Genomic DNA, 9,775 nt, shown 5'->3' with positions numbered 1-9,775 from the left:
ATGATTTCTGTAAATCGCTCTGGGTGCCTAGAAGGGCGCTATATAAATCCAAGTCATCATTATTATTATTAAAATTAATTGTTTTAAGGATTTGAATGACTAGTTTACTGTGCAAATGAAATAAACTATTTTAAAGGGACAGTTCTTATATTAAAAGGGTATCATTATACAGCCTGGGCTACACTGGCATTGCATTGGTATTTCACTGGTGTTGCAGTAACACTGCACTGGTGTTGCTCTGCCCAGGGACTACAGGCGGAAATTAGCAATTGTTGCTATAACCTGGCTCAAAGCATCTCTTCTTGTTTTACAAGATTAATGTTTTTTTTTGTGCATTGTCCCTGTTTTAAATAAATAAATTCAATCAATTCAATCAATGGTATTCCCTAAACTGGTATGCACTGGTATTCCACTGGTGTTGCACTGGTATTGAACTGGTATAGGCCTATGCTGCAGCGGGGACCGACATGATCCACTGGGCGGTGCCTCTCACCTTTCTTCTCCTCCCTTCCTCTCTTCTCCATTTCCATTTTTATTTATTATAAGTATCTCATAGCTATCATTTTTCTTCATCGCTGCCGTAGTTTCTTGTGCTGGCTCCCCTTTTCTTTTCTTTTTTCTCTTTTGTACATGGTGCAGCATCCTCTGCCGGTGGCGAAGAGCATCTCTGACTGCACAACACAGGAACCTGCAGCGTGGGAGTCAGAGAGGCAGGGTAACAGCCCGGTCAGGCAGGGGGGGAGATTTGTCCGTCAAGACTCCTCTCCCTGGCCCTGCCCCTTCTCAACCTTTCCCCAACCCTGCACCCCAACCTGGGTCTTGATGGTTGGGCCAGAGCTTCTGGAGCTGCGTGCTGGCCTGCGGTCCCCACCCCCGGTCATCCCGCTGCAGCTTCCACCTGCCTGCGGTCCCCACCCCTGGTCATCCCGCTGCTGCTTCCACCTGCCTGCGGTCCCCACCCCTGGTCATCCCGCTGCTGCTTCCACCTGCCTGCGGTCCCCACCCCCTGTCATCCCGCTGCAGCTTCCACCTGCCTGCGGTCCCCACCCCCGGTCATCCCGTTGCTGCTTCCAACTGCCTGCTGTGCTGTTGACGTCCCCGACCCCCCAGTCTGGCCCTCGGCAGGAGGATCCCCCCTTATGAGCCGTGTCCTGCTCATGGTCTCTTCCCCCCTAAAGGGGAGTTTTTCTTGCCACTGTTTGGCTTAAGGTTTTTCTCCCACTAGGGGAGTTTTTACCTGCCATTGTTTATGTAATAACTGCTCGGGGGTTTAGGTTCATGTTCTGGGTCTCTGGAAAGCATCTGGAGACAACTTTTGTTGTATTAGACGCTATATAAGTAAAATTGAATTCAATTGAATTCAATTGAATTCAATATAAATACAATACTGTGCTCTGTTGCTACTTTGTTTCAAGGGTTACAGAATTGGCGAGCAAGCCAGGAGCCAGTTAGTTACAATATCAATAGGCGGGTGACGTCAGACGCCGGTGAACACGCGTGAGCGAGCGGCGAGCTGAATCAAACAAAAAACTACTAAATAAGGATTAAATAAATAAGGATTAAATTATACTGCAGATTAATTACAAACGGGAAAAGAAAATTGCTATTTATAAGGAAGATTGGAGTTTGGGCAAGTTTTGGGAAAAGTGTGGTTGCTGTATCTAACAAATCTGGAAAATATGTCGGGACCTCGGACAAGACAAACCAGTGACATTAATCTACAAGAGGAGTTTAAAGCTATCCATGAGAGAATGGCTTCAATGCAAGCTGCTCTTGAAATGCAGCTGGATAAAAAAGTGGACACATTACGTGACACAATGAAGAAGCTGGCGCATGAAAATATGGAATCAATGAAAAAGCAAATGGAGAAAATGGGCAAAGAAATCAGGGACAATCTGGATGTGGAAGTTGGAGTTTTGTGTGCAAGAATGGAGACGATCGAACAGAAAATGTTGGACAAAACATCTAAGAAACCCAGATTTGACCCTGAAGTTTCCATTATTGTGGCGGGCCTGTCATCTGATAACAACGAGGATGCGACGGAGAAAGTACGAGAGCTGCTCGCTGCTGGATTGCGGTGTGACCCGATGCCAGAGCTGGTAGCCGTGGAGCTCCTGAGGCCGCGCGGCTCCAGACCCGAACCCGGTATCATTAAGGTGGAGTTCCGTACGGTGGAAGAGAAGGTCGCGGTTCTGCGGCTGAAACATCTGCTGCGGGAGAACCGGAGCTTTGAAAGGGTCTACATAAGATCAGCTAAATCCCACGCCGAGCGTCTCATCGAGCTGAATTTTCGCACCCTGCTGCGTGAGATACCGGCTGTCGGGAAGGATTTCTACATTGCCGGTAACGGCAGAATGATCAAACGCTCTCCTGTTGATACTTCTTTAAAGAAGAAACGAGCAGCCCCGTCCCAGTCTGTAAGTAAAACGACTTTTTCTCTTGTCCACTGGAACATTAATGGATGGACAGCTGCCAATTGTGAATTGAGATCTCAAATACTGATATCAAAAAACCCTGACTTTATTTCTCTCAATGAAACTCATTTATCATGCCCCGTCATCTGCTTGGAGGGTTACACCTGGTTTGGCCACAATAGGAGCTCTCATGTTAGAGCCCCCAGAGCTTCTGGAGGGGTCGGGTTTTTCGTTAGAAACACTATTTTTGAAGACTATAAAGTGGACATTGTGGATAAAACCATAGATGGGGTTATTGGTTTGCGTTTTGAGCATCGTGTCACGGAATATGTTTTTGTTATCTTCTCCTGTTATTTGCCTCCAGAGGGGTCGACACGGGGGAGGGACTCTGTGGCTTTTTTCAGTCACCTGTTGGCACAGTTATATTCTATAAATTATGACGCTGTTTATGTGTGTGGTGACCTGAATGGTCGCATCTCTGATAAAGAGGACTGTATTCCAGACATTGATGGTATTGGGCCAAGAACTGTCTTAGATACAGGGTTTAATAATCATGGAGAAAGTTTACTTGAATTTTTGAAAGACTCCAAATGCTGTGTCTTAAATGGCAGACTGTCTCCTTCAAAAGACAACTTCACATCTATTTCAACAAGGGGGTTGGCAGTTGTGGACTATATTATAACAGCTCATGACTGTTTTGATACTTGTGTTGATTTTGAGGTGTTAACGTCCAGTGAGCTGGCTGAAAGCATAGGATCTGATTGTATAGGTTTGATTAATGATAAAAGTAGATTACCGGATCACTCTTTGCTTTCCTTAAAATTTTCAGCAAATATTAGTTATTATTATGAAGAGCATATCCCTCTTTTAGACCCAGCCCAGCGTACAAGACCTCGGAATTTCCCCCCAACTTTTCTGTCTTCTGAATTGTGCTGTTTAGCTCTGAAACGGCTGATAGATGATCTCTTGTCCTGTCAGAAATCCCAGGATAATATTGACAAATTATATGGACGGTTTTGTGATTTATTATATAAGGAGTTGGATACGGTATGTATTAAAAAATCATCCAAATCTAACAACTGTAAGAAAAAGAACAATGTCTGTAGGAAAAATAAACCTTTTTGGAATGCTGAACTTGACAATTTGTGGAAAAATCGAAAATCTGCTGAGAGGAGATACCTTAAAAGTAGAAATCCTTTACAGAGAGCTTCTCTTAAAGCTGAATTTAAACATTGCCAGTTCCTTTTTGATAAAAAGATACGATTTTACAGAAGACAATATGATCGCGGATTGGCTCTTAATCTGGAGCACCTCCAAATTAAAAATCCTCAGCTTTTTTGGAAAGAAATAAATAAACTGGGACCCAAAAAAGACTTGAAAATCCCTATGGAAATTGTACTAGAAAATGGTGACCTTGAGCATAAGGCTGACCTGGTGCTCAATAAATGGGAAAATGATTTTACTACTCTATTTTCTGGTATTAATAGTACAGACGGTTTTGATGAGTCTTTTTTGGAAGACATTCGTATGAAAAAAAAGTCCCTAGAAGAGAAATTTGAACAAGAAAACTATGAGCCCAATCAGCTTTTAAACTCTGATATTACACTAGAGGAGGTTCGTAAAGCTGTTGAAGGTGCTAAAATGAGAAAAGCTTCTGGCATTGAGGGTCTCTCTAATGAAGTTTTGAAAGCACCTAAACTGTTACAGTTTCTGACTTCTTTCCTACAAGTATGTTTTAAATCTGCTACTGTTCCCTCTGATTGGTATAAATCAATTATCAAACCGATTCCAAAGTCAACTAAAAACGACCCTAGGGTCCCTCTTAATTATAGAGGAATCAGCCTTTTAAGTACAGTTTATAAACTGTTTTCTAATATTTTAAACTCTAGGCTGTATCAGTACCTAGAGGATGAAAACATTTTAGTGGAGGAGCAGAATGGATTCAGAAAACATAGATCTTGTCTTGATCATATTTATACTCTTTGTACTGTAATAAGAGCTAGAATTTTTGAAGGAAAGTCTACTTTTGTTTGTTTTATTGATTTTCAAAAAGCTTTTGATTGTGTGCACAGAGATTTGTTGGAGTTTAAACTTGTGACGGCTGGGGTTGATGGTTTATTTTACAAAGCGGTTAAGGCATTATATAAAAATCCAGTGGCATGTGTTCAGGTAAACAGTATGAGAACAGGATGGTTTTCTACTCCACTGGGAGTCAAACAGGGAGATGTTCTCTCTCCTACCCTCTTTTCTTTGTTTATAAATGATTTAGCGCAACAAATTAAGAATGAAGACATCGGAGTAAAAATAGATGACATGAAATTGAATTTACTTTTGTATGCGGATGACATTGTTATCTTGGCAGAGAGGGAGGATGAGTTACAGTCCCTGTTAGACATTGTGGATAACTGGTGTCGGAAATGGAGATTGTTAATCAATCAAGGAAAAACCCAAGTTATACACTTTAGAAAACCTGGAGTAAGTAGAAGCACTTTTAATTTTAATGTTGGAGTTGAACCTTTATGTTACACGAACATTTACAAATATCTTGGCTTCACCCTGGATGAACACTTACAGTTCAAAGAAGGTATTAATATCCTCGCTGATACGGCAGGCAGAGCATTAGGTTCTATTGTCAGTAAAATGAAGAATTGTAAAAATCTTAGTTATACCACCTTTTCAAAGCTTTATGAGGCCTGTGTTTCTCCAATTCTTTTTTATGCAGCGGGGGTATGGGGGGGTAAGGAATTGTCCAGAGTGAATGCCATTCAAAATCGGGCTATTCGATGTTTCTTAGGTGTGCACAAATTTACTCCTGTGCTGGCTTTCCAGGGTGATATGGGTTGGGAGCCATGTTTGATTAAGCAGAAGGGGGAAGTGCTTAGACTTTGGAACCGTCTGTCGTCTATGCCAGAGGCTAGAATAGCCAAAAAGGTTTTTCATTGGGACAAAGCACATAACTATCCTTGGTGTCAGGGAATAAATGCCATCTTTAGTGAAACTGATCTACAACATGTTTTCATAGATGGTCAGCGGTGTAATGTTCGGTTTGTGAAGCGTATGTTATTCTCTGAATATAAAGAAAAATGGGCCAACGACATCTGGCATAAACCCAAACTCAGAACTTACCGGTTGATGAAGAGTACTTATTGTCCTGAACCGTATGCGACCTTACCCCTTGATAGATCCAAAAGATCATTGTGTGCTCAGTTGCGAACTGGGATTCTCCCTCTGGCCATAGAAACAGGTAGGTATAATTCTGTTCCTGAAGAGGAAAGATTGTGTAGTGTTTGTGACCTGAATGTTGTTGAGGATGAACTTCATTTTTTGTTTTATTGTCCATTGTATGATGAAGCCAGGAAGTTTTTATTTCAAAGAATGCAAGATTGTAAACCTGAGTTGTTTTGGAGTGAAGATGATGTTAAATTGGAGTGTTTTTTTAAAGAGGAGGTTTTCTCTGTGGCTACTTTTGTAAAGAAAGCCTGGAAACAGAGAAAGGACAAATTATATGAAAATTGAGAAAAGATCTGATCTGTAATGTATAAGTGGATATTATAATTTTGTGTTTGTGTTTTTGTTTGTACGTAGTTGATGTTTGTTTGCTGGCGTAGGGTATCTGTGTCTTGTAAGCCCTTATGGGCTGGGCACCTTAAAGGTGTATGACACATAAATAAAAATAATTCATTCATTCATCAATACTGAAATTACGTCCAATATGGATTTTGTACAAAGGTCGGCTGTTAAAATCCCGAATGGAGTCATTGTTAGTGGGTTACCTGCTAGTGCAGGTGCGTTGTGTTAATTGGCGCTGATGGTAATCAGCGCAAATTAACACAAATATTAGCTGCCTTACAGTCAACTTGACAGGTTTTTACAATGTTTTCATTCACCGCTGAGTCGATGTATGAGTGAGCTTTACAGCTCTTCACCTCGGCAGACCCGCGAAAATAATCTGCTCTTTCAAACTGTTCCAGCGGATGGTATGAGATTTTAGCTCTGCAATGCACATGAGTCTTTTTTTTCTTCTTTATTGAACACAATAAAACAACATATATATTGAAATAAAAGACAAACAGGGGTTTTTATAAAGTGCAAACTAAGGGTTTGCTATTCCTCCACTTACTACAATGAATATGATATTTACCCATGAGAATAACTATATTCATTATGTCAGGTACATTCGACTTCAAGTTATCTATATAGAAATAAATATGAGAGCTATCAAAGACTGGTATGTCCTCTATTCTAAGTAGTAACCATTTTCTTAATTCCAACCAGTTTCTGAACACAGGACACTGTGACGGGGTTCTTTCCAGAAAAAAAACTCTCCAATCAAAAAAAAACTGGCAGTCGGATAATATTAAGTACAATATTATATTTTATTGTTGCCGGCCTTCAAGATGCAAAGGTGCATCTTTTACAATAATGCAAAAAAATATATATACTGCAGTGGAAAAACGAAATTAATTGAAAATGCAAAAAAAATAAAACATTCGAACAGGAAGTTTTTCAAAAAGTAAAAGTTTATACTTCTGAGATGCTGCCTTCTGTACAGCTGATTTTACCCTGTCCAAGCCAAACCGGCTTCATTTATACTTTTAACCCCTCCCACTACACATGTAGCCCCTCCCACTACACGTTTAACCCCTCCCACTACACCTGTAGCCCATCCCACTACACCTGTAGCCCCTCCCACTACACCTGTAGCCCCTCCCACTACACCTGGATTCAATCACTGATCCCTCTGTTTGGCAATCAGACTGAATGGGCCACAGCTGACAACCATGCGGTGTGTGTGTGTGTGTGTGTGTGTGTGTGTGTGTGTGTGTGTGTGTTTGTGTGTGTGTGTGTGTGTGTGTGTGTGTGTGTGTGTGTGTGTGTGTGTGTGTGTGTGTGTGTGTGTGTGTGTGTGTGTTTTGGCGGGCTTGGCTCGCAGGGTGTAATGATGCGTCTAGTGCAGCATGCTAGAGAGACGTTGCATGTAGGGATGCATGTGACCACACTCCCTTAGTTCCTGCCGCTGACCAACTCAGTCTGGGTAAAGGGAGCCGAGTGCGTAAGCCTCCCGAGGTCAGTACATAGCCTCTCCTTCACCAAGACCCCTCCCTTGCCTCCTCGTGGCAGCACACGGTAACTGGAGTCTCGCGACTCCAGGCTAAAAGGTAGGGGATCGACCCGCTGCCTTGTGGGTAAGTCCAGGAATACAAAGGCTAGGGGAGCACACACTAAGAGAAAAGCACTGTGACGGAGGCACACATAGGCGGGCCACGACAGACAGGGGTTCCGGCAGCTTCCTGCAGTCATGAAGAGGTGCTGGTTGTCCTGGGTTTTCCCCCTTGCCACTAGGTCCCATCTCTCTGTGGTGAAGACAGTGCAACTGGGAATTGTGCATCCCCAGTGGCACTCTAAACAAATCATGCACAGGTCTCTACTTATGACCTGGTGGATCCAGAACAGCAATGGATTCTGAACTACAAAGTCTGGCGGCGCCAGGATATCTGATGACGGGGGCAGGTTAGGATGAAAGTGGGAGCCTCTAGTTAGATGCCTGCACGTCAGCGATACAGGGCTATAATGGTCGGATCAGCTGGGATCTGAGTGGCAGCTGATTTCGGCAGACCCCTGTATGTCTGAGCAGCCCTATTTAGGAGCCACACTGCTCACCCCAAGTGTAGGGGAAGGCCTAGAAAAGGTGGCCTAAACATTGCCCACTCTACACTTCCCGGGTAGGATACCGCACCTACCGGGACATTCCAATACTGCGGTCGAAAAACAATGAAGAAAAAAGTTCCCCTGAAATTGGCTACATGGAACATCAGAACCCTTCTGGACAACAACCCTGACAGGCCACAGAGAAGGACTGCGCTTGTTGCCTCTGAGCTCAGACGCTATGGCATTGACATCGCTGCCTTGAGTGAGACCAGACTTCTGGACGAGGGATCCCTGATCGAAGAGGGCCAGGGATATACCTTTTTCTGGAAGGGATACCCTACAGGAGGTCCGCATCACCATGGTGTCGGTCTTGCCATAAAAAACAGCCTGCTACCCAGTCTCACTGAAACACCTACCGGCATAAGTGAAAGACTTATGTCTGTCCGTATTCCCCTGGCAAAACAACGCTTTGCGACTCTTCTCAGCGCATATGCCCCAACTCTACCATCTGAGAATGAGGCAAAGGACCGCTTCTACCAGGAACTAGATGAGGCCCTACAGCGCATCCCCAGCAGTGACAAAATCCTTCTGCTTGGTGATTTTAATGCCAGGGTAGGGAAAAACCACCTAATATGGAAAGGAGTGATTGGGAGGCATGGCATCGGGAAGGTCAACGGCAATGGCATGAGATTACTCAGTCTCTGTGCAAAGCATGACCTGACAATCACCAACACAATCTTCCAACAGAAAAATAAATACAAGGCTTCCTGGATGCACCCACGCTCCAAGCAATGGCATCTGCTGGATTACATCATCGTGAGGACATCAAGGACGTGCATATCACCCGTGCAATGCCAGGTGCTGACTGCTGGACTGATTACCGCATGATCATCGCCAAGCTGCGAGTGACAGTACGACCCCCTGTTCGTCTTCGTAAAGCTGGCAAGAAGAGGTTGGACTGTGCCCGACTTGAAGAAGCCGAGGCCCGGAACAGCCTGCGATCTTCCATTGCAGGGAAGCTGCAGGAAATCGACTCCTTCCTGACCCCTGAAGGCAGTATGGATGACAGCTGGACCCGTCTGAGCTCGAAGCTTTACGAGGCCGCAGCTCAGTCTATTGGATACCGCCGGAGGAGGCATCAGGACTGGTTCGATGAAAACTCAGAATCAATCAAAAGCATACTGGACACCATGCACAAGGCACATAATGCAGTCTTGAACAACCCTACATCTGGCCGGCTAAAGCAGCAGTGGAGAACATCTAGGAAAGAGGTGCAGTCCGTTCTACGGAAACTGAAGAATGACTGGTGGACTGACAAGGTTCAAGAAATCGAACATTTTGCAGTGAAGAACGACATGCACAACTTTTATAATGCTGTAAAAACACCAACCTTCTCTGAAGTCCGGCCTGCAGTTAGGTCACTGAAGAACAACAAGACCCCTGGCCCTGATGGCATCCCTGCAGAGATCCTCAAACAGGGAGGCTATTTCTGCACCAGAGCAATCTTCCACTACATCGCTGGCGTATGGAAGCATGGAGCGGTCCCCCAACAATGGCGGGACGCAAATGTTGTGACCATATATAAAGGGAAAGGTGAGAAGTCTGTCTGCGGTAATAGTAGGGGAATATCCCTCCTGTCTGTCGCTGGCAAGGTCCTTGCCAAAGTGATGCTGTCAAGACTCATAAGGAGCATAACGGAACACCTATTTCCC

Source organism: Cololabis saira, chromosome 18 (assembly GCF_033807715.1).
Source record: "Cololabis saira isolate AMF1-May2022 chromosome 18, fColSai1.1, whole genome shotgun sequence".
Classification (NCBI taxonomy): domain Eukaryota; kingdom Metazoa; phylum Chordata; class Actinopteri; order Beloniformes; family Belonidae; genus Cololabis; species Cololabis saira.
The sequence above is the reverse complement of the archived record's forward strand: the minus strand, read 5'-3'. Positions refer to the sequence as shown.